This window comes from Neophocaena asiaeorientalis, unplaced genomic scaffold (assembly GCF_003031525.2).
Source record: "Neophocaena asiaeorientalis asiaeorientalis breed wild unplaced genomic scaffold, Neophocaena_asiaeorientalis_V1.1 scaffold92, whole genome shotgun sequence".
Lineage (NCBI taxonomy): Eukaryota > Metazoa > Chordata > Mammalia > Artiodactyla > Phocoenidae > Neophocaena > Neophocaena asiaeorientalis.
This window is the reverse complement of record NW_020174057.1, coordinates 3,725,103-3,752,037: the sequence shown is the minus strand read 5'-3', so window position 1 is coordinate 3,752,037 and position 26,935 is coordinate 3,725,103.

Sequence of the window (26,935 nt, the reverse complement as noted above, 5' to 3'; positions counted from 1 at the left end):
CAAGTAACAAATGGCAGCCAGACTAGAAATAAACATTAAATTGTTACATAAATTCCACTTAAAGAAGGATGACTTGGGGAAGCACTCAGCCAGAAAGAATTCTCCCAAGATTTGTTTGCTCTGAAATAGAAGAGAAGAGCACGTTATCTCTGGTTTGAAATGACATCTGATGAAATTTCATGGAAGGTGAGGAAACATCATCCTCTGAGCAATGGTTCTGATCCATTTTAGTACTTCCCCTTCTCTCCTGCCACTTTCCCATCTTACCCACTAAAGAACTTCTCATATGAGAGGCTAAGAAAACCAGCCAATGTCTAGTTGAAATTGAGTGCTAGAAACTTATGGGGAGAAATCCATAATTAAGCTAAGCATTTGCCTCCAGAAAATTAATTGGGACCAACTCTGAGCATAGTTATAAAATCTCCAGCATTCCCTTCCTTTGTCCCTTTACCCAATTCCCTTTCAAATTTGAGCCTCTCTCTCTCTCTCTCCCTCCCCCTCCTCTTTCTGTCCCATACTCTCCCATATTTCTTATTTAATAAACTTGTTTTCAAGAAAGGAAAGAATCTTACATTAGTCATTCACACTTTAGTGTGAATTTAAAGTCAGTGAGTCAACTCTCACAGGAATGAGGATTTCAAGGCATAGCTCTAATTGTGGAATGGCTGTCTTTGAACACTTTTAAGGATATTTCATGAAACAGCTAAATACAAGGAAAAGGAGAGGAACTGCCCAAGTCTACCTATGCAGAAAGGCAGCTTTGAGTCCAGTTTTAAGAAATGAGAGCCTTCAACTGCCACTCAGATGAATTCACAGAAGTTGAGTGAAAGTTATAATTTGTCCTTCAGGGATTGACTGGTTTTAATACCCTTCTCTTCTCCTAGGAAATAGATCTATTCTGATGGCCTGTAACTATCAGCCCTGTAGGATTCATCCTCACTTGACACCTGGTCTCTCTACTCCAGATGCCCTTTCCCCCACCAGGTTTTATCTAAAGAGGCACAACACGAGCTGCCTAGGCCAAATGTGGCTGTGAGTCCTTCAGCAAATTTTCTGCTCTCATGAGCACACCCCTTGGTGCAAAAAGCTGATAGCACTCTGACATATGGCTGGTCTCCCGGAGACTCTCACTCCTCTCTCAGCCAGAAGAACTTCAAAACTCTGAGCCGGTGGAAAATTCAGTCTGTTCCAAGCAAGAGAAACAAGTGTGCTCCCAAAATGAATACTGGTATTTAGAAATGCCCTAGGGTATTATAAATATAATCTTTCTGAGGTGTCAGTGTGTGTCAGGAAGAGACAGAAATGGAGTGAGTGTGTGTGTGCATGTGTGTGTGTGATGACAGAAAGGGGAGCAAGCAAAGGCCCAGTGGATCAGTGTGAAGAACACAAGGCCAAGCAGAGAGAATATCTACTCTGTGCCCAATGACTAAATTCAGGATTTTCTACTGCTTCCTGCCTGAAGAAGTAGGGCAAAGGGAATTAGAGAAAGAAAAAGGGGGGGAAATGAGAGAGAAAGAGAAGCAGAAACAAACAAAGACGAAAGAGAGGAGTGGAGATGGGAGAGGAAGGAATAAGAAGTGGGGAGCCTTACTGGCTGTAGACTGCAAGGCCTGCACTGAGAGGGAGAGACAGCCAGAATGAGGAACTGCTGATACACCACAGGTCCCTCCACCAGTTACAAGTGATTCATTTCTGCCTTTATTGTGTTTGGCTAACTAACAAGTTCCACGTCCAAGTGCCCCCCTTGCCCAATTAATGCAATGCCAAGGCTAATCCACCATCCACAGGACACTCTGCTTCCTGTCAAATAGATGGGTTTGTTAGGGTGGGTCTTACTCAGCCCCTTCTGGGTCTCCGGATGTGCCTGGCCCTGACATACTCTGGACTTAGGGCTGATGAATAGAATGAAGTGAAGTAAACTGACCAAGGGGACTTGTATGACCCTTATTGCCCTTTAGCCCACCCAGGTGACAGTCCGAACAGCAACATGGCTCCAGGGCAGGGATTCTTAACCTTTAATGTGCCATGGCTCCCTCTGGAAGGCTGGTTAAGCCTACAGACCCCTTCTCAGAATAATGGGTTTTTTTGTTTTTTGTTTTCAGAATAATGTTTTAAATTTGTAAAACTGTAAAGGAAAACAATTACACTGCTATAGTTATCAAACATTTAAATAATGTGATATAGTGATATTTGTACTCCTTTATCAATGCTTTAAATAATAAGAGCTGATGAAGGTGAAATGGAAGAAAACAATGGTTCGAGATGCCTGCAAAAACTATCAGATGTTATGAAAAGATCTGTGATTTCTATGGCGACAAAGTCACAGTGCTAACACCACTGCAGCTTGTTGCCTGCATTCTTCCTAGAAGGAAAAACTAGGTTTCAGGGAAAGTTGAGATAAAATAGAGATGCAGTGTTTTCCCATTCAAATTCATGAACCAGAACAACGGAAATAAAGGGAAGGAGGTTGCAGATGATAATAATTACAATAAAAACAGAACTATAATAACAAAGCAACGTCTGCTACAAGCACAACAGCAAACATGGCTGCCATCCATGGAGACTCTTCCCTGTACTACGTGCTTTCCATGTACCATTTCCCTTCATCCTCACTCTGAGGAAGGCATCCTCTTCCCACTTTACAGACGAGTCTTAGGAGTTTTAGAGAACTTGTCAAGGATCAAAGCTAATGAGCAGCTGAGCCAAAAATGGAAGTTAGGGCTGTGGCTATCAGATACCAGAGCCCACGTTCACTGTGTCTCCTTAAGAGAGGGGCGTGTGTGTGTGTGTGCTTGTGTGTGTAGAGGGAGAGAGACAGTGAGAGAGAGAGATGAATGCCAAGAGATGCTGTTTCCTTTTCACATCCATGCTCATGTCCCACTGGTGTGGAATGAAGACATCAGTGCCAGATATGATAGGAGCCTATAGATCATCAACACCATCGAAAATCTTCTCAAAAACACTGCAAAGGAAGACCTATGCAAGGAGACCAGCTCTCTCAGCTAGTAACATACCACAAAGCCTCTGTAATTTTTACAGCACAGTGATGGCACATGATTAGTCAGATCACCTGAATCTGGGTGGACCTAGCTCTCCATGCAAGCACAAACGTGATTCATAAGCAGGTACTACCCCTGACTGAATCACACACACCGGTTTCTCAATAAGACTGCCAGGTTTGAGGGAGGAAGGAGAACAAATTATTCAAAATGGTGTTCAAGCAGGATCTGTTTCTGTTTGGGTCATCAGATGAGACCCGGACATCAATCAGTAAGTTGCCAGACCAAATTAAGCTTCATTTAACACAGTCCAGCACAGCAGCAGCTTTCCTGGTGGTCACATCACATCAATGACTCATGTTGGATATATTGTCAAATAAAATCTCTCAGCCTTTGTTATACACATTGCTGCTAAGCCATGTCACATCCTGAAAGTGTGCTGTTGGTGTTTTGGACCCAATTATAAGTGTCTTTCAATTATCCCTATTAAATTTAATTCTATGGCCATGTCTCATCAGGCAAACCTGTGACCATTCTATTTTTACATTTCTTTCATTATTAATGAGCATGTCCTGATCATCAGTGAACACTGTTTCCTCTTCTTCTCTAGCCAACATTTCAGTGATCTCTTCTAGAACCCGACATGAGGTAATCAGGAAGCTATATAGCTTGAATTCACTTTCCTCCTTCTTGAAAGAATCCACTTTCACTTTCCTCCTTGAAAAATCAGATGAGGGCTTCCCTGGTGGTGCAGTGGTTGAGAGTCTGCCTGCCAATGCAGGGGACGCGGGTTCGTGCCCCGGTCCGGGAAGATCCCACATGCCGCGGAGCGGCTGGGCCTGTGAGCCATGGCCGCTGGGCCTGCGCGTCCAGAGCCTGTGCTCCGCAACGGGAGAGGCCACAACGGTGAGAGGCCCGCGTACCGCAAAAAAAAAAAAAGAAAAATCAGATGAGCATTTGCCTATCTTATCTTTCACCTTCTCTCCCATATCCACAACTTCTCAAAGTTCCCTCAGCTGTGGTATATAGTTTGTTTAGGCCAGAAGAATGGACTATTTGAACACCTGTACTTTCACTCACCTTAAATACTTTTACTTCTCTTTTATCAATTCTTGCTCAGTCCTTTTCAGTTCAAGGATCATTTTGCTTCATTTATTCAATTGGACACTGAGTGTGTTCTAAGCACTGAAAATTCAAAGATAAGTATGTTCTCTGACTTTTAGGAAGCTTTCAGCTTATTGGAGAAAACAAATGTGCAAACAGATAAATTGTATGTGATAATTAGGAGTCAAAATAGCTTATATAATAGAGTCTATTGACTCACATAATTTAAAGGTCCAGAGGTAGGGTAGACTTCAGGCATGGTTTGATTTGTGCTCCTTCAGTGGTGTGCTGGAATGTCTCTAACAACTAACTGACTCCAGAGAACAAAGCTTTGATTTATAGTGTTTGCCAATATCCATGTTGTAAATACTCCCACCATGGCCTGTTTATTTCAAGCTCCCAATATGAAGTCACTGAACACAGAATTGGGACGAGATGTACATATCCATCTCTGGGCTGACGCAGGCTAGCTCCAACACACCATTGCCACCCTCATTTCTCTACAAGTCTTGTGGTTCTTCCAACCTCTGTGGGCTGGTTTTGTCCTGATGATGCAACCGGAAACTGGGACTGTATACTTTCTTGCTAGTGTCTAGTAGAACAAGCTTCTCTTCCCTTAATCATCAAAAACATTCCTGAGCTCCCCTGAAATAATCACTGTACCCCCCAAAATGGTACACTCAGCTGGCTTAGCCTTGGGCAATGTGTTAAATAAGTAATAGTAACTTGTCTCCCACGGCTCTTCATTTCACCTACCAAGTGCTCCTTGTTGGATAGAATTAGCACCAAAAACCTTTTCTCTGAAAGGTGAAATTATTAGCAAGACAAGAAAATAGCTTGTTTATATTTATCCATTACAATGGCTATACTAACCAGATCTTTTCAGGATTGAAATTCTCATCCCCCACCACTGCTGGAAGGGGTTGCTGTTGATGGTTCACAGCTGAGTTCCTCCCCAGGCATTGCCCTTGCCAAAAGGAGCTGCCTGCTCCTCTTGGGAAGAAATTGCCTTGAAGGACAGGTTAGTTGGTATGAAAGCCCTACCTCAATTCAGACATCTCTGAAGGGCTATCCCAGCTCCAGAGCTCACGTGCGGGATCAAGGGAGGCTCTTTTTGCAACCACATTTCCCCCTGCCTCATCGAGCTTCCGTTGCTCCATTACATTGTTCCTGTGAGCATCTCTCCACCAAATCTCCTGCATGCAAATCTCAGTGTCTATTTCCAGGGAACCCCACCTACAATGCCCATCCTTGAACCAGTCACTGGGATGTTCTAGACAAATCAGAGCTCATCATTGAAGCCAGAGATGGTGTCAGTCTCACTACATCCCATCTGCCCCACTGTGGGAAAGGGTTAGAATGGATCTTGAGAGGTAACCACACTATCTGCTATGCAATACAACATGCTGAGTGATGTAAAAGACAAATGTACAATAGCACAGTCCAATGACTGGTACATTGTAGGTGCTGAGAAAGAAAGAAAGCAGCCCCTGACATCTGGAAATAATCACAGCTGGAGCCCAAAAGCATTACAGGCTGGTCTGACACTCATAGCCCAGCAATTCTATTCCCAAGTTGGACATAAACAATCTCACAGAACACCAACCTCAGACAAGCTTACTCTGAACGATGATAGAATGAAACAAAACAAGGCCACTGTATAACTTTGTCTATGCAGAAACAAAAACAGGGTCACTGTGCCACCCAGTCACAGGATTGCCCTTGCTCTCTGGTGGCTTCCAATCTAGAATGGATCCTTGATATCTCAGACCCTCCCCAAATTACCCAAATGAAGCTCAAATCTTAGTTCTTCCTAACACTCTGTTACTGAGACACCCCATGGTTCCCCAAGGAGTATGTTCTCCCTCCATCAATGAGTAAGAAGCCCATCTTGCTTCATTGTCAGCATGTTCCTGGTGGTCTTTGGCTAAAGGGCATTGACAGCACTTGGTAAGCATAGGTGGAGTGAATAACTGGGTGTATAAAGGGTGACTGTGCCACCCCTCTTTCAGGGGAGCCTTAACTGAGGAGCTGACCTTTGCGCTGGTTCTTGAAGGATGGTTGGGCTTTCCCAGGCAAGCAGAGTCAGAGAGAAATCAAAGGAAGTGGCATGGGCAAAAGCTGGCTTCAGAAAAATGAAAGGGGAAGAACCATGTGGGTGGGTGAACCGGGAGGATGTTGTGACCAAATACGGAGATCTTTATAGGTCCACTTAATCTTGTAGACAAAGAGGACAGAAAAGTGGGAGGTAAAGTGCTCTAAATTTGAAATCTGGTTGAAAGGAGAATTCCTTGAGTAACTATTACTAATTTTTTTTCTAACCCTTTTTCCTTCTCCTTTTTTTCTATATGGAGAGGCTGTAGGAGTTGAGGGGACGGGGATCTTGCTTTTGTTAAATCAAAATTGCATATTTTGAGTTTTCCCAGTTTTCCCAATCTTAAGTTTAAGGCACATGCCTGGCAACACAAAGCCCTTTACTCCTTGAATATTGTGAATTCTGAGTAGATCTGAAAATTGAGAGGCCAGTGGTATAAGTTTGAGTCTGAGTCTGAAAGCCCAAGAATCAGAGTGCTAGTGTCTGAGGGCAGGAGAAGATGGATGTCCCAGCTCAGGCAGAGGGCAAATTTGCCCTTTCTGTGCCTTTTTGTTTTATTCACACCCTCAAGGAATTGGACAATGCCCACCTAACGCTGGTGAGGGTGATCTTTACTCAGTCCCCTGATTCAAATGCTAATCTCTTCCAGAAACACCCTCACAGACAGAAATAATGTTTTACCAGCTCTCTGGGTATCCCTTAGCCCAGTCAAGTTGACACATAAAATTAACCATCACACCTTACTAATTGGTCTTGTATCATGTAAGTGTTCATTCATTTTAGGTCTTTTGAAAATAACATATATCTGATAAAGTTGAAGTAGACCAAAATTACCCCAGTCTTATAAATCCTCCTTAGTGCCACCCTAGACTACCAATATAGAGAATTTTGTGTATATTTGTGAAATCCATGTTTTAATATTTTTACTACATATGTACTGATAAGCCATATAAATATTATTTTGTACTTTTAAACATAAGTAGTATCACAATGTTGCATCATTTTCTTGTGCACTTTTTTCACTCAATGTTATGTTTTGAGATTCAGCTTTTTTGGTTAATATATGAAAAGATTTTAGTAAACCTAAATCCAGTAAAGACCATATCGGTAACTACAATTATTATTTTCATTATTATTAATATATAGACTTAGACCATTCCCTGTAATTACTTTATAGTTATCTATCACTGATTATACTACATTTTACTTATCTATTCCCCTATTGATGGATATTTAGGTTATTTCCAAGTTTTGTCAATTTTAAACAATATCCTATAGGATATCCTTAAACAAATCATGCTCACTATTTTCAAGAGTTTGTTTTTATTTAAAAGTGGATTTGCTGGGTTGTAAAGAGAATGTATTTTGAGTTTTACTAGGTATTGTCAAATTGCTCCCCAAAATGTCTGTAATCATAAGCAATGTATAAGAATTCCTACTTTTCTATATCTTTGCCAACTACAGTGTCAGATTTTTCAAAAATCTGTGGGTGCAAGTGATAATCTTTGTTTTAACTTTCATTTTCCTGTTCACTAATAAGTGAAATTGGGCTTTTTTTTTTTTTAACAATTATTGTCGATTTACATCCTTAAGCTTTTTCCAGGGTCACTGATCCCTTTGAGAAGCTCCCTCAGAAAAATGCACGTATGCACACACACCTCACTTTGTATACACATCAAGGGGCTTCACAGCACCCCTGAAGACCAGCCATGGATCCCCTCAAAGTAGGGACTCTGGAGATTTTAGTGGATATAAGAACAACCTGGGAAGCGTGTGAAAATGCAGATTCCCAGGACCCATTTTTGAGGATCCTGACTCAAGGTGTCTGGGGTAGAGTCTGAAAGGTTCGTGAAGGTGATAGTTTTTAGAAAGACAGCTTTAAGGATTCCTGTATTCCCAGTTAGAAATCCTATTTCTGCTTTCCAAAATTTTCCCTTCTCCCATAGCTATGAAACAAAGGATAAAATCACCAAGTTTAATGTACAAAAGCTATAACTTGCCTTCAAACTGATGCTGTAGCTACTTTTAAATCCAGAGTTACTAGTGCAGACACACCTTGTACCTCTCATCAACTTTGCCGGTTGGGGGTGGGGGTAGGGGGTGACAAGATGAATAAGTAGGGTGTCATGTGATGCAAAGAAAAACACAAGGAAAGGAAAAAATTTAGGAAATTCTAAGCTAAGCAGAAAATGCTACATAAAAAGCATCTCCTTACTAAATATGAACAGTGTGTGTTTGGAATGGTTTGGGTTACTAATTTTATTACATGAGCGAGCTCATTTCTTTTCTGCCAGATACTTTAAAGATTCTCTTGTGAAAAGAAGGAAATAAATTTAGTTTCTTCTCATCTAAATTCACATAAGTGTCTGTCATAAGATGAAGAAAACTGATTGCCTCAACTGCAAATAAGATATTTTCTATTTTAAAACCTAGTACTAAGGAAGCCATGAACCAGAGAATTTGTGGAGCATTTAGAGAGCAGTTAAGAATACTTTTGGTATAATAATGATGTTACACAGATACATTTCTCCCCTTTTTATTTTTCAGGTCTGCAGATTTCAAGAGAGAGTTAATCCTTGTTTTTGACTCAGTCACATGAAATGCGTTCCTTTCTGAGCTGTTCGAAGGCCAACATCCTCTTGAACCTTTGGTGCAATTCAGCTCTGTGAATGATGTCAGGAACAAGAATTAGGATCCAGTTCTAGGACTTTAGAATGACTCACTGGTTAACTTTGGTCTAGTAACAATAGAAAAATGACTCAGTTGCGCTGTCTGTGAAACTGGGGCAGTGATGCTGGCTGCCTGCCTCGCATGAAGGGATGAAGGAAGGCTAGGTTTATGAGATAACAGAGGCTTCTGGAGCAGGGGCCTTACAAGAGTGGGGAGGGGGAGAGATGCCGAGAAAAAGCCAAAGACCATGGTGGGCAGGGGGAGGCACAACCTGACACAGGACTCTGAGTCTTACGTATAGGCTGTTCTGTAAACAATGGAGAAAACTAAATGAAGTCAGCTCCCATCCCTTGTCATTCTGGAAACTATCTTTCTACTTTTACGGGTAACTCACTGGGTTCAGAGTAAAAATGGTGGCCCAGGCTTCCTGAAATTTTCTAATGCCCATTATCTTGTTCATTTGGCCATAGAGTACTTCTCATACTATATAGATTCTCCCAATTCTAGATTGTATGTTCATTAAACATAGAAGTTATAATTGATATATAAATATATATGTATATGCCTGGTAAAAATGTTTGGCACTTTCAAAATAAATACTGTATGTGTTGGGTAAATGAGTTCTTACACACAGGGTAAAACAAAACACACACACACAGACTCCAACATTTTTCCCCGTATTAAAGCCACAAAGAAGAAGATTGGGAGGTGGCTGGGGAGACACTTCTGCTACCATACTCATTCCTGCCTGTATTATTTATGATACAGACATGATTGCAGTAATGGAGACCAAGTAATCATACTTAAACAAAATAGAAATTTATTTCTCTCCTTCATACAACATGACTGCTCCATAGTGTCACAAACCCAAGTTCCTTCCACTTTTCTTTGGGTGTTACCCTCAGCTGCATGGTCCAGGTAGCTCACCACAACATCCACATCCTGGCTGATAGAATGGGAGAAGGAAGGAGAGCACATACTTCCTCTCAAGAACACATCTCTTCTATCCACAGCCCTTCAACTAGAACTTAGTCACATGACCACACCAAGCTGCAAGGGAGCCTGGGAAATGTAGTCTATATTCTGACTAGCCATAAGTCCAACTAAAAATCATTGGTCTCTAACAAAAAGAAGGCAGAAAAGAATATTGGGACAACTAGCCATCTCTGTCACACTGCCCAGCATAAAAAATAAAAGCAAAAAGATGTGGATTTCCCAGTCACTAGAAAAGTCCCCAATAGACTCAGAAGGAGCTGGCACTAACTTGTCTCATGAGCATTTTAATCTACATGAAGTCAACCCAGATGTTCATTCAGGGAAAACACTGTTCTCAACTTTGTGTATTTGCCTTTTAAACAACTTTTACTCTCATATATTAATCTCTGATATCTTTAAACATCCTTTCCTATACCAAATTTGGGTTTCCATACTGCAGCTAAAATTTTATGTTTTGGGGTTTTTTTTTTTTAACCTCTATGGGAATAAAATCCCACTTACTTTGATTACTATACATAAAAGATTTGAAGATGAATGTATTCAGTGTGAAATCAGGCATCTGCCTACATTCAACTTAGGAAATAAGAATAAAAAGCCGTAAGCTTGCCAAGAATAGGAGAGGTTATGAATGACAACCTAATAGTCATAATAATTAACCATAAAATATTGAGGACTTACTTTTTGCCAAGTGCTTTACCTGAATCATCTCATTTAGAATACAAAATAGATATAGAGATAGAGATCAAAGAGGAATATAGTACTGCTACTATCCCCATCTGAAGCTGAAGAAATCAGGTTTAGGAGAGTTGAGTAACTTGCTAAGACCACCCAGTTACCAAGTGGCAGAGCCTGGGCTTGAACTCAAGGATCTAACACTAGTATTGGTACCTTTAACCACTGAACTACACCACCATGCTGATGGAATGGAGGACTATGAGTAAATTCCCACGTGTCTTTCCCATCCACCATCACATGCATAGATACCAATCCTGTCAATCACCCTACCTGGGAGTATTGGGACACAAGAACTAAGCAAGAGAATAAAGGTTTCAACCTTGATCATTTAAGAAGTGATCTTTGGGCTTCCCTGGTGGCGCAGTGGTTGAGAGTCTGCCTGCCGATGCAGGGGACACAGGTTCGTGCCCCGGTCCGGGAAGATCCCACATGCCACGGAGCGGCTGGGCCCATGAGCCTCACCGAAAAAAAAAAAAAAAAAAAAAAAAGTGATCTTTAAAGCCTTCACAAAACCTTTGTACAATGAAGAATTTTTTTTAAAAAACTTTAAATATATTAAAAAATAGTTCTACATTTGATAATTTTCTTCTGCAATTATTAATGTTCACAAAATCTAAGCTACTCCAGATGTCACATCTACAGACTACTCTTATATAGCATTTCCTGCTATTGTAACTCATCATGTAATAATTTAAGTCTACCTCATCCATAGAGAGTGAATTCCAGGAAGGTATGTCTCTGGTTTTATTCCCAAATTAGGAAAAGAATGGGTGTCCAACAACTATTTATTGAATAAATCAGTGTTTTCCTTCAACATATCCCTTTAGCATTATGTGCAAATTAGTAGAAATGGTTAATACAAATAATTATATTATTAGATGTTGCTGTGCTTCAAAATTTGATACGAAGAACTTGCACTATAAAAAGTTTTGCTTAATCCATGTTAACTTATCACAGGAATTTAATATCTCACTGACTTGAGTGTGTCTGTGTTCCCTATGGGATTTCATTTCTATTAATAAGTTTGTTTACTGAACTACTTTTCGCCCCCAACATTTTGTGTGGTTGGTGTTAAATTTGACACCAGTGGATACGTGAAGGAGTCAAGTCATTAAGATATCAAACTGCTTCAGAACATGGTATTTAGGCTCCAAGGAGAAGGACCCCAGGACTCATCTATCCTTAATAAAGCCATTCTTGAAAAGAAATTCCTTCTCCCTGAGATATATAATTAATATAACATGATTATATTCATTTCTCCCCAGAGATTCAAGGTGAAAACTTAAGGATTCTTTTCACCCTGGAATTCTGATTCTTCACCTAGGAGGACATGATTCCTACCAAGTTTACACAGATGCTTAATGGGTCAAATGCCTTGTAAAAACTGAAGGGACTTTTACTTTCTTAGGGTTTTTTTTTAATGGTTGCTCTCTCAAATGCATGTTTGTTTTATTGTTTCCTTTTTCTGAGCAAGCCCTCTCTCCACACCTATCTCCTAATCCAGATTTTCAAGTGCAGGATTGTAAAGAATGAGGATTTCCCAGGTGAGCCTTGGCCAAGGGTTTGAATACCTCCCTATCTTTTATCTCTGGTGGGAGCCCTGAGTCTTTATAGGGCTGCGTTGAAGGTTCCTCACTGAATGTTCACAGAAAGAAGACATGCAGACTGGCCAGCTGGTTTTCTTCCATGAAATTTTTCCTGCAATGTTTTAGTTTGAAAATTCTCAAACTTACAGAAAAGTTGAAAGTACAGTTTAATGAACACCTATAAACTTTTCATATAGGTTAACTGGATGTTAGCATTTTCCATGTTCCAAATATTCCAAAGAATATTTATTTTCTTTCTCTTAATATATCTATATACTTATGAATATTTATATATTTTCTTACTAAACCATTTGAAAGTAAATTGCAGAGATCATACTTTACCCCTGAATATTTAAGCTTGTATTTCCTACAAAAACAAGGATATTCTCCTACATAGCCACAATACCTTGTCAACCCAAAGAAATTTACCATTGATTCAATAACATTATCTACTATACAATCCATAATCAAATGTTCCCAGTTGTCCCATAATGCACTTTACAGTTGGATTTTTGGGCAGGGAGAGGGACAGCCATGTTCATTCAAGGTTCATGCGTTGCATTTAGTTATCATGTATATTTAAGTGTTTTAAAATCTAATTTTACCTACCTCCAGCCCTGCTCTTTTTGTTTTGTTTTGTTTTTCAAGTTTTTTGAAGACTCTGGGGCAGTTGTCTTATAGAATGTCCCATGTTCTGAGTTAATCTGATTGCTTCCTTGTGATTCAATTCCGCTTAAGCAATTTTGGCAAGAATAGTACATTGTAATGCTGTTCCCATGAACTTTGAACAAACTCCAGAACAAGGATTTTACCAAGGCCTCAGTGATCGAATTCAACAGAGTTTAAAAAATGTCATTTTTTAAAATGGGATTTAATATATACTGCTTTTAACAGAAGGGTGTGATGTCCACAGCAAAATGAAAGATGGGGTGTCAAAGATTCTTGTCCAAGATTATTAATAACTTAGTATGTTTGAAAGGGGCCCTTGTCATGTCAAATCTAACAACCTTTGTTGAATAATCAGAATTGAGATTTGGGCAGGGTCAGCCTCTGCCCTTGCAAAGTGGGTAATTACTAACTTGGTGCAATTTCAGGAATGCAGGAGGCCACTCTTTCCCACTCAGCTACACTGCTTCTATTATGTGAGCAATGATTTCCATCTACTACTATTAATCATCAAAGTGCTTTAATGAATTAGCTACTATATGTCGGGTCTATGCTTCGTGTTTTATTGATCTATTTCTTACGACGACCTCATATTAGAGGTGGGAGACTGAGACTCAGAGACGTAACTTCCCCAAGGGCCCAAGCAGTATGCTTGGAATTTGCAACAAAATCTGCATCACTAACTGAAGTTCCATAATTCCATGTTTCATCTGCTGCTCTTCTATTCCCCAGTCTCACCTCATTCACCAAATAGCCTTCTCTTTTTTCTCTAGAACATACACTGCACTGGGCATCCAATAGCAGCACTTTATGCCAATAAGTCCCCCTAGAAATTATGACTAATATTATGTGTGTCATGTCTGCTCTGTGCCAGGCACCTCACTGAATCCTCTATACACCACAGCTCATTTACTCTTCCCAAGAACCACATAAAGAAGGTGTATATTAATTATGTGCTATGGCCACTCGGCTAGTAAATGTCAGAGTGAGGGTCTGAGACAGATCTGACTACAGGCTTGAGCTCCTAACCTTTCAGCCTGGATGAAGGACTAACATGGCAACCCTGGACAATACAATGGCCCAGAGACTTGCCAGTAATAATAAAGGCCACAACATTAATTCATTAAGCTCTGAACTCCTCTGCCCCCATGCTGCCAGGAGGACAACTAAAAAGAGACTCACAAAACATTCCCCTAATGGCCCATTAACTCATCAGCTCCTGTGAGCAAATCACTGCATGACATTCCTCTCTCACAGAAAAGATTTATCTTCCTGTATCCAGAAAGAACCAAGACACCACTCACAGGAAGAGCACACACACACACTCTATCTCTATTTGTTATCCATCCTACACAAAATCTTTGAAATGACTGAGTTTAATAAAGATGTTTCCCTGAAGCAAATGTTCCAGACTAAAATCAGAACACAGTCTGACTATGATCACTGTGTCTATAGCAAGGATATCCCCAAGAAACAAACAAACCAAAAAATCAACTTAGCCAAACGCATCCAACCTGTTCTCCAGGCTCTTCTAATGAGCAGGACATCCGGAAGGTGAGGAAAGTTGGGATAAACACCTCCTGGGTGCCTGCCTTATCCATGCCCTGTTCTTTGACAACTGTGCCTCACCCATGACCCCAGCTCCCTACCACAGCTGATGGGACCAGGAGTACAGGAGTAGATCCTTGTTAGGGCACCTCTCCTAGAGACCAGAATTCCGGAACTCCTCTTTCTTGTCTTAAACTGAGAAGAAACGCCAGTCTTCAAAGGGAGGAAAAACAGAACAAAGGAGGTTCTCTGAGAAAGAGAGACATCAATCCAAGAGGACTTGTGGCAGTCACAAATCTCAATTTGCCCTCAATACTGTCCAGTGACCCCTCTATACATCCTTGGTTTATTTCCCTTCCCATTTCCAAAGTACATATTCACCCCTCTTCAAACTCCAACTCTCCCATGCCCACCTGCCCTCTCATTTGAGTCCTCAATTATATCCCCTATTTTCCTTCCACAGGCTTCTCACTCTCATGATTATGCCCCCTCTGCTGGATTATTCCCATGAATATACAGTAATTATTGCCCACCTTTAAAAAAGGAAGATCCTCCCTTTTCCACACATCCTCTTCCAGCAACCACTTCATTTTCTGCTCCTCTTAAAAGCAAAGGGTTATCTCTGTTTACTTCCTCCACTTTTAAAATGTTTAGTCTTATACTCTCTCTTCAGTCCACTTCCTTGCCCATCGCACGATGAAGACTGGTCTCATCAAGGTTTCTAATGATGTCCATGTTTGCCAAATCTAAGGATCCCTCTCCTAATCTTTTCTTACTTGGCTGTTTGCAGCATTTAGCAAAGACGAGCATTACCTACTTCACAAAGTTTCCATGACATGGCTTTCTCCTGGCTTACCTTCTACCTTGCTGCCTCATCTCCATCAACTTCACTGGATCTACCTTATTCTTTTGTTCTCTGAATATTGAGGGAAAGGAGAGTGGATCAGGAAAGGTAGGAAAGCAAATATAATTGTGCATTATGGATCTGCCTTCCCCCTGGGATCAAGCATGATTGACTGCTTCATCTCCCAGGATCAGCTTCCAAAAGGCCACATGAATGATAACATCTTAGAACTGGCTTTCAGAGAGACGAAGAGGGAAGAATTTATTTCCTCCCTCCCATTCCCCAATGGCCAGAGGTTTACTCCATGGATAACAGACTCCTTCTCACTTCCTAATTGCTTCTACAAAGGCACTGAGCAGGTCTGCATCAACAGGGAATCCCCAGGATGGAAGACGATAGGCACCTGGGAAACAGGACTTTGTCAGATTACACCCACAAAGTCAGTGGGAGCCCACACAGAACCAACAACAGAGGCAGAACAAAAACGCAAAGGTTCTTGGGTCAGGTGAGGCAGAGAGCACCAGAAATAACTCATAAGAGGTGTCTTATACAACATCCCTGTCCTCTCCTCCCAGCTCCAGCCTTGCCTATTGACATTTCCACATTAATGTCTAAAAGGCACATCAACGTGGTCAGAAGAGAACGTTTCCTCCCTCCCTACCCCAACATGTTCCTCCTACATCTTCTCTATCTTGGTCAATAACATCTTATTTATTTATTCATTTACTTATTTATGGCTGCGTTGGGTCTTTGTTGCTGTGTGTGGGCATTTTCTAGTTGTGGCGAGCGGGGGCTACCCTTCGTTGCAGTGCATGGGCGTCTCATTGAGGTGGCTTCCCCTGCTGTGGAGCATGGGCTCTAGGCTCGCGGGCTTCAGTAGTTGTGGCTTGTGGGCTCTAGAGCGCAGGCTCAGTAGTTGTGGTGCACGGGCTTAGTTGCTCCACGGCATGTGGGATCTTCCCGGACCAGGGCTCGAACCCGCATCCCCTGCATTGGCAGGCGGATTCCTAACCACTGTGCCACCAGGGATCCAGTCAATAACATCTTAATCCAATCAGCTGCTATGCTAAAAATTGAAGAGTTACCATTGGTTTCCTCTCATTGCCCTCCCCTCCCCAATTCATCTACCAGTAGATCCTGTTGGCTCTAGCTACAAAATGCATCCCAAACCCATCTACTTCTCTCTGTCTGCCCTACAGCCAACCTAACCCCATCCATCACCATACCTCAGGTGGACTCTTCTGGACCTAACTGGCTCTCCTGCTCTTTCCTCTTCCACAATACAATCTTCACACAGCTGCAGCCAGAGTAAGCCTCTTTTTTTATTTTTTACATTTCACTATAAAAAAATTTCAAACATAAACAGAAGTTTGAAACAGTTGTAACAATATTAATAGTAACAATATTAACAATAGTGACAACAGTAACCAAAAAAAAAAAAAAAAACTGATGGTGAATCAAAACTCCATGTGCCCACCTTCAACAAGTATCCAATCATGGCCAATTCTGTTTCATTTCTATCTCTAATTTTGAGATAAATCCCAGATACCATATCATTTGATCTATGATTTTGCATAAGTTTCTATCTCTTAAAGATACAAAGTTCTTTAAAGAACTTTCAAAAGGAAAGATCAATAAAAATTGCAAACAAGTTTTTAAAAACCATAACTACATAACATTACAGAGTGTTCTTTTTAAAAGGTGAAGCAGGTCATGCCATTTCCTTGCTGAAAACCTTCCAGTGGCTTCCCATCATGCTTTGAATAAAGCAAAACCCCTTATTAAGGTTTAGAAGGTCCAACCTCACATGGCCCCTGCCTGCATCTCTGATCCCATTCCTGACCAGTCTCCCACTGCACACCAGCCACACTAGTACTGCACGTTCTCTCCTCCCCGAGAGCCCTCGCACTAGCTGGTCTCTCGGCCTGAGGCTCATCCTTGCCATCTTCCAATGCTCAGCTCCTTCCTGTCATTCAGGTCACAGCTTACATAAGAGCACCTTTTATCACCTGTCTCAAGTAGCCTCCCAGTTGTCACCACATGGTCCTCTTCTAATCCTCTCCATAGTCCTTTGCCCATGATATTTCCGGTGTACCCTGAACAGGTTTATGCTATTGTCAAGCATGACTATTACTAGCATTTCATTCACTCTCAAATGTGGCGAACAAATTTTATGGTCACCCTGTTTATAAGAATCTTATTTTTGTTTGACTTTGGGTTGTTTATTGTCAATTTCCTTCTACAAGAATATAAGCTCTTTAACAAGACAGCTGTCATCTGACTAGTTCTCCACTGTATCTACAGTGCTTGGCACATGGTGGGGGGGGGGTGGGTATGTGGAAGGAAGGAAGGAAGGGAGGGAGGGAGGGAGGCAGGGAGATCTCAGGCTCTGACTTTCCAGTCCTGGTTCCAATCAACCTTTGTACTCTCCTATATTAGGCTTCCATAATTTTCTATAAATGTTTCTATTTTGCTTAACATAGATCAAATGGGTTTCTGTGATTTTTAATCAAGCAATTCCTGATAGCTGCTGATTACTTTCAAGCAATTTTTTGTTTTCCCATTTGTATCACAGTTTTCTTCCAGAGAATTGCTTTCTTTAATTAAACAAAACAAAGCAAACAAACAAAATAAGACCTATCATCAGAGCCACTGTTATGAACTGAATATTTGTATCCACCACACACACACCCCAAATTCATATGCTGAAATTCTAACCTGCAATGTGATGGCATTAGGATGTAGGGCTTTTAGGAGGTGATTAGGTCATGAGGATAGAATTTTCATGAGTGGAATTAGTGCCCATATAAAACGGAACCCAACAAGGACCTACGGTATAGCACAGGGAACTATACTCAATATTTTGTAATAACCTATAAGGGAAAAGAATCTGAAGAAATATAGATATATATGTATAACTGAATCACTTTGCTGTACATCTGAAACTAACAAAACATTGTAAATCAACTATAAACCAGGAAGCGGGCTCCCACCAGATACCAAATCTGCTAGTGACTTGATCTTGGACTTCCAGCCTCCAGAACTGTGAGAAGTAAATTTCTGTTGTTATAAGCCACACAGTCTTTGGTATTCTATTATGATAGCCTGAACGGACTAAGATAGCTATCCTCCTAAAACAAGAAAAATCCACCAAAAGTATTTTCCTTAACCATAAGCCATTGAAAAGTCTGGAATTGCAAACAAGCAGTCCAAATTAAAAGGTAATCATTTCTGCTCCACAACTACAATAAATATTAGTGACATTGGCAATAAAGCTTCAGATCCTGATTATGCATGGGCCCATTTTTGCAAAAACATTTCAGTGGAAGATATAAGTACATTGTCAAAACAGCAATAAATCCTTGACATTATGACCCAATTTTTTTTTTTTCATTTAAGCATGTGAAGCATGTGTATGGCCATTGCCTTCAGGTCACTCCATTTCAGGAAGTTCATGCTTTGTATAATCATTGTAAAATTAGAGCCATTTTTGTAAGGAAAAGAATGGCAGTAGCATTCATTCAAACACAACAATATCAAAATCAAACCTTGGAATTTTTTGTTTTTTGCTTTTTGTTTTTAACTGGGAATGGTGGTAGCTAGAAGTTGCTCCAAACTTCAGATGATGACTAACGAGAAGAATGTTGGTTCATAGTATCCAGTGTTGAGAAAAATTTAATAAGCTCACTTCCCAAGTAATAGTAGCAGTCTTAAAGAATGAGGTAACCAATTATGGAAGGAGATGAAGACATTTAACTGAAGAAATGTGCCGTAGACCATGGGTCCCCAACCCCCGGGGCTGCAGACCTCTATCAGTCCATGGCCTGTTAGGAACCAGGCCGCACAGCAGGAGGCGAGCGGCAGGCGACCCAGCGAAGCTCCATCTGCTGCGCCCCATCACTCCTCATCGCTCGCATTGCAGCCTGAACCATCCCCCTGCCTGCCCCAACCCCCCAGTCCGGAAAAATTGTCTTCCACGAAACCGGTCCCTGGTGCCAAAAAGGCTGGAGACTGCTGCCCTAGACCACCTCTCTTGCAACCTCAGATCTACTCTCTTTCCCCAGCCAAGAGGGAAAAATGAGTTTTAGCAACCAAAGGAAACACAGAAGGGCTCCGTACTGAACACGTACCACCCCTTCCTTTAGTGAGCCCACTCCCAGGAGAGACACATGCCATTTCTGTACAAAAGGCACTGTATATTCTTTCATTCCATGAAAACTTATTGTTTTGATCTGTGCTAGAGTTTGGGCAAACAGTGGTGAGTAAAATAGACAAAATCCCTGCCAGCATGGAGCTTATAGTCTTGTGGCTCCCTCAAAAATAACACAGTCCGAATGCCAGCCTATGTCATTTTTCTTTCAAGGAGGCAGCATTTCATAGGCCTTATGGTCAGTCAGAGGACCTGGGTTCAAATCCTGGCTTTACAACTTAGTAGCTCTGCAATCTCAAGCAAGTTACTTAATTTCCCTGTGCCTAAGTCTCCTCTTCCATAATATCATAAGTTTTGGGGGGAGGATTAAATGGGTAAAGGAATTAATAAAGTAAATAACAGTGTAAAGCAGTTAGATTAGTGCCTGACACAAAGAAAGCTATAGATGAGAGTTTGCCATTTCTATTGTTATTACAGTAAAGAGTGGGATTGATTGAAGAGGCCTGTATTTGGAACACTTAATCTATGAACATTATGCACCTAAACATGCCTGAACACAGTTTCCTGGTAGCCAGCCCCTTTTTTCTCCAGACAGGAATTACGAGGTTTCTTATCTGGAAAAGCTGAATGGCTGCAGAGAAAAGACCTCCATAGATTGGCATGTGGAAGTTTCCCAGCATTGAGCCAAGTCCCTGCCAATCACCCTAAAACAACTACCATTGGACAGCAAGCCCCACCCAGCTCAGAAGCATTCCCACTCTGCTTTCCAGCAGCTCACGCTTAATTATGAATGAGGTGCTACAGGTGACCAGACCTTTAATAATAGAGAGACACCAAGAAAAACAAATAGATAACGGCATCTCAGAGTAAACAAAGAAAATATAGAAAACCGAAGAGAACTCGAATCTTTTGAAAGGTTAAAAAAGATATTGCATCTATAAAAACAGCATCAAAATGCTATTTTAAAAAAAGAACAGAGAACAAGAAAGAGTTCTGAGGAAATTAAAAATAGGGCTGCTAAAAATGAAAATCCAATAAAACAGTTGGAAAATAAGATTAAATAAACAAATAAATAAGTAAATATAAATATATATATATATATATACACACACACACATATATACATATACTTATCCCCTCCCCCTTCCCCAACAGCAGCATCATAAAGTCTATCTTGTCTTCCCTAACCCATTTTCCTTCCATGTCCCATGCCCTGGGCTACACTGGAGGGCTCCTGACCACTAGAAATATCTGTAATCTTAAAGTCTGTGGCACATGAGGCTGGCAAATGTCCAAGGAGTGAAGGAAAGAATGAATGACTGACAGCAGCAGTGAAGCCCCAGTATGACCTCTGCCAGCCTTCTTGGCTCAGTTTATGTTGCCTCTTCCTGAATATTCTCTCACCCACTTTGCACAAAAAAGAGGCCTTAGCAAAGTTTATGAGTACATGAACATTGGACTTGAAATTACACAGACCAGATTTTACCTCCAGAATCTGCTATTAAGTTTTCAGAGAGGCAAGGGTCATGTTTGCCAGAACACCTAGTGGCTTGCACTCTTGTTGTCACCATCAGCCAAAACGGTGACATCCATTTTTTTGAATGGCCTTTGTCAATGTTGGCCTTTGTCAATGGCCTTTGTCAATATGCTGCATGAAATGATAGTGATTAGCATTAAATTAATGATGATAATCAAATACAACACACACACAAATGCAAAACAGAAGATAAAGATGAATAATATGAGAGAAAAACAGAATATATAAAAGATCAATCCAGTTCAAATATTGGTAGGAATTCCAGAAAGAAAAAACAAAGAGCATAAAATTATCAAATAAAGAACTCAGGAAATTTTCTCAGAGTTTAAAGAACATTAACCTTCAGGTTGAGAGACTTTAGAACAAAAGAAAAAAGCTATACCAAAAAGCAGTATCATGAAACTCCAAAACATCAGATATCAAGAGAACAAATGTAATCCTTACCTCACATCATATACCAAAATTGATGCCAGGTAGATTAGAGACTTAAATGTGTAAGTCAAAACTTGATATCTTTTAGAAAAGAATACAGCATAAAATCTTCATGTCCTTATGATAGAGAAGTATTTTTAAAATAAGACACCAAATGCATAACTTACACAGGAAAAAAGTGACATATTTGACTACACTAAATTGAAAACTTGTATTACATCAGAGAAGACTGTAGCAAAGACTTCCTAGTTGTTCACTCACCCTTTTGTCCTTTCCTCCTGTACATACAGCCAGATTGCATTTCTCATCCTCACCTGCAACAAGATGTGGCCACTGTGACTGCAAACTGGCCAGTGAAATGTAGACATTTGAGACAAAATATCCTCCATCATTTTAAAGCTATCTGGCTAACAGTGTTTTCAGTATTTCTAAGAGTTCAAGACATTTATGAAGCACTGTCTTTGGGCTCAGCACAGAGGTAGGTGCAACAGAGCAGTTAAGGACAACATTCTGGAGCCTCTCAGCTCTGCCAGCTACTAGCTGTGTGACCTTAGGCAAGTTACTTCACATCTCTGTGCCTCATATGTCCCAAATGTGGGACATAATAAGGACAGGGCTACCACAAGCAGACATTATAAAATTTCAATAATATATAGTAAGTGTTCAAGTATCTTGACTTCCATTATACTTTTGAAAAGGATTTAATCCACAATATGAGTGTCAAAATGTGAGGGAAATAAAAATCAATGCAATAAGAAGACCTTTTCATTGTCTAGTGAGGCACCTGACACATAGTAGGTGCTCAATAAACATTTTTGAATGAACAAGTGAATGAATATAAGAGTAAGTAATAGTGAGAAATTTACTTAGGCAGGATGGGCATGAGCCTCTCAGCACTATTCAGCAATTGTTTTCAGTGTTTCTTAGCCCCAGTTTACATTAGAATCACTTGGGAACTTTCTAAAAACACCAGTAGTGGAACCCCACCAACCAAATAAACTGAAACAGAAATTCTGGGATGGGAAGCAAATACTGGTATTTTTTTAAATACAGGTGGTCTACTGTGCACCAGGTTGAGAATCATTGTTTTAACTCATTCTGAGTTGACTCCTTTTCTATTCTGCATGGTAACTGTCCCTAAACGTCCTTACTTCTTCAGGCCCCCAACTCCATCCCCAATGCCCTTATTCTTGGCAGAGGACTATTCTTCATCTTCTCTCTTCTGTCTCACCTTTTACTCTCCTCTTCCCTGCTCTTCCTATTTCAGGAGAATAAGTAAGTCCCTGGACTCATTCACTGTCTCCATTTGAACCTGCAGTTGCCCACTTTTGCAGTTATCATACTGTGCTATCAAGTAAGTCATGCAACTGTCCACTCTCCAACTAGACAGTAAATTCTTCAGAGGCAGGGTCCATTCATCTTTGCAGTCTCGCTGTGAAGACAGGTGGTAGTACACTCCCTCAGGTGTCAGAGAAGAAAAGCTGATGCCCAGCACATGGCAAGCACTTCATAAATGTCACTGAGTAGGGAGGTGGGACCTTCACCTGGGCCTTGAAGTGTCAGTAAGAATCAAGAAAGAAAAGAGGGAATTTTATAAGAGTATAGAAAATAAAAACTAAAATATGGAATTCAGAACATCAGCATTTAACTCTTCCTAGAACTTTCTAGAAACTATCACCATTAAACTTCAACAATACATATGCATCACTACTACTTCAGACCAAAATTCCTATGGTTGCAACTAAGATACATCTTTTGAAAGTACTTTTGTCAAGTATAAAAGGCAACATAAGTGAAAGAATGCTACTAAGAGAAAAAAGAACACAAGAGAGAGACAAATCCACAAAAAGCATCATTTTATTTCAACAAGTAGATACAACTGCAACTCCTTCTCTTGTTCCTCAGTGTCCAAATCTGTAAAATGGAGATAATAATAATACCTCCTTCCACAGCTTGCTGAGATGATTAAATGAGTTAATAAGTATGAAGAGCATAGAAGAGCATCTGGCATATAGTAAGCAAAATAAATTGTTAGTTTTTTAATATTATTATCTTCAAAACGTTAACGCTTGCAGCTTTCAATTAGGAAAGGAAAAGAAGAATGAACTTTGGGAAAGAGGAGGATGGCCAGGAACTTTTCATAAGCCATCTGATTTGAATCCTCTCTATAAAACTATAAGTAGGTAACACTGTGTCCATTTTATAGATGAGGAAACAGAGGCTCCAAGCCACATGGCTATTCAGTGCACCTCAGGCACATTCTCATTCTATAGGACAATACAAGTACTTTCCCTTTCAGAGAAGACTTCCCTGTCTACTGAAACCATTAATTCCATGGACACAATTCCACTATAATGTGCTAAAGACCACTGAAGCTGTTCACCCCTGCTAAATGGCACTGTAATCAAACTGTCAAGAAGGCTTGGAAACTCAAAGACTGCTATTAAATCATCTTTCTGGCCTCTCGTTGCCAGGGAAAGTAATCTCAACTCCTTTAACCTTTCCTTGTAGGTGTTATTTTCCTAGCACTTAGTCATTGTCACTTTCCTCTGCAGTCCTGAACCTCAGAGGGACCTAAGAGAGGCTGCCTTGGATGGGCCTGTTACCCTACATGCTCCACCTCTCTCGCTGGCTAGTTTTGGCAACCCTACTTAATATCAGGGTTTGTCTAATTTTCTTAAAGAAGTAAGTGGCCATGGTTGATCCCATTTATCATTGTCTTCTATTTTATTTATGGGCACTCCTTTTTTTAAATTATTGAGGTGTAATTTACACATAGTAAAGTTCACACCTTTTAGTGTACGATCCTATGAGTCTTAACAAACGCATGCAGTGATATAACCATGACCATGAAGATATAGAGCATTTCAACCATCTCAAAAAGTTCCCTTGGAACTTGCCTGGCAGTTCAGTGGTTAAGACTCCATGCTTCCAATGCAGGGGGCATGGGTTCGATCCATGGTCGGGGAACTAGGATCCCACATGCCACATGGCATGGCCAAAAAGCAAAGAAAAATAGAATAAAATAAAAACAAAATGTTCCCTTATGGTTCTTTGTTGTCCCCTTCAGCCCCTGACAACTACTACTCTTTTCTGTCTCTGTAGTTTTGCCTCTTCCCAAATGTCATATAAATGGAATCAGATGGTATGATTTTTGGCTTTTTAAGTCTCGATTGTTTGACTTAGCATAATGCATTTGAGATTCATCCATATTGTTGCACGTATCACAGGTTAGTTCCTTTCATTGCTCAGTGGGGTTTCATCATATGGACTATTCACCAGTTGAAGGACATTAGGGTTGTTTCTAGTTTTAGGTGTTTATGAACAAAGCTGCTATAAACATTTGCATACAGGTTTTTGTATAACATAAGTTTTCAATTAGCTTAGGTAAACACCTAAAAGTGGGATTACTGAGTCACACGTTAAGTGTATTTTAATTTTATAAGAAATGCCAAACTATTTTCTAAAATGGCTATATCATTTTGCATTCCCACCAGCAATGGACATGCGTTCGAGTTACTCTGCACCCTCATCAGCACTCGGTATTGTCAAGTTTTATTTTATTTTATTTTATTTTATTTTATTTTTAGCCACTCTTTTATGTGTGTAGCTTCTCATTTTGGCTTTAATTTGCATTCCTCTAATGTGTTGAGCATCTTCTCATGTGCTTATTGGGCATTTATATATTTTTAAAGTTTCCTTTCAAGTTATTTGTCCAATTTTTTTAATTAGGGTTTTTTCTTAGTTCTGAGTTTTGAAAGTTCTTATATATTCTGGATAAAAGTCCTAAATCACATGTTGATTTCCCACTTATTTTTTTTATCCTACCAAGGGGCTACATCAGGCATTTCTGAGATGAGTGTAGAGATGGTCCTTAGCTCATAGACACTAGTCACAAGGGAGGCAGACGTTTAAAGAAGACAGAAAAGGACTTGATTATATAGTAACCCAGAGTTTTTCATTCTCTTCATCTTATTCCATACAAGTTAGAACAATATGGTGGGTCTGTGGTCAGAGAGAAGAAAGACACAAAACTACACAAAAGTTTTCTTAGAGTGGGTCAAAACCAGTAAGGGAAGAATTAGTTTGGTAGCTGTTTCACTTTGAGACTAGACCAGAAGTTGCCATTTTCATTCTGCCCTTTCTCTTTAGAGTAAGAATCCCCACTACTTCCCACATCCCCACCTCCAATGGGCCCATCTAACTGGCTGAGCACCTGAGCCAGAATCAGAGAGGAATAAGAGGTTGGTCCTTAGAGAAGGGAACCGTAAAAGAAGGAGAGGAAGAGGACTTCCCTGCTGCCTCAGGGACTCAGTGTATACTGAGCAGTGACTTTCCATACTGAAACATCATCTAGACTCCTGGAGCATGTTGGATCAACAGAAATATTTTTAGGTAGGAAAGGCTGAGAGGTGGTAATCAACTTGGGGTTGCTGGAAAATCAGGAAGGACATAAAGCTATGTTTGCAAAGCTGTTCACAACGGATTGCAAAAATCAATTCTCCATATCAAAGAAGAGAGCAAAGGTGAAGCTTTCTACTAAAGGACTATAATGTCGCACCTCCTAGCCATTAAGGACAGAGTTAGGAAGAGAGTGAGCCCACCTCCCTATCTGTGTTTCCACTACTCATCTTTCAGTAAGGAAAGATAGATAGATAGATAGATAGATAGATAGATAGATAATAAATAGACATTTAATCACTGGCTTTTAACTCTAATCATATAATCCTAGAATTTCTGATTCTGTATTACTTACTTGACCTGAGAATATGTTATGATTTTGAAGCACTCATAACATCTAAGAAATGAAAAAAAACAAATTCAAATTGCCTGACATTTCTATGGTAAACCTAACTAGTCAATCTATTTTCATTTCCTTTCTCTTATGTCAAAATAGACAGTTAAACCTGAAGTACAGAAGTGTGAATTCCTCTTGGCACTAATGATACCAAACTTGCCCCAGTAAATCACTAAATGTCTTGACCTCTACAGTTCTTCTGTTGAGCTCTACATTTTGGATTGAGAATTTCCTTAATTGTCTGCATTTATGTACATCTGTTCCACATTGTGGTACCCTGTGTAAAATGAGTGGTTCTGAAAATACATCATCATGGATCATCGGTTATAATGAGAAGTAGATTAACCCAGGAGCATGCTATCAAATGATCTGCCAAAGGTACAGTTGACAAAGTCTTCATCAGTCAGTACTGATATAAATACCATCCTCCTCAGCAGATCATCGGCAATGTGTCTCTCAGAGCTAAATCAGTACTCTAATTGCAACATCAGTTATGGGCCCTGCTCAATGACGAGAGGGGCAAAGATATGAGGATGTTCTCAGCCGAAGCTATTTATACATGTCACATGGTCCTTAATTATCTGGTAGGGAGGGGATGCGAACAGTTGGAAAATTGACATGACTAAAAACTAAATCCATCCCCCACCCCCTTTTGTACCATTCCAGCAAGAGGGAAAATTCTAGGCACTTCCTTTCTAAGAGAAAAAGGTAAGAAACCTCCAATCCTGTGGGAATCCTGTCTACCCAGTTGCCAACTGGCATGTCATAGCTAATA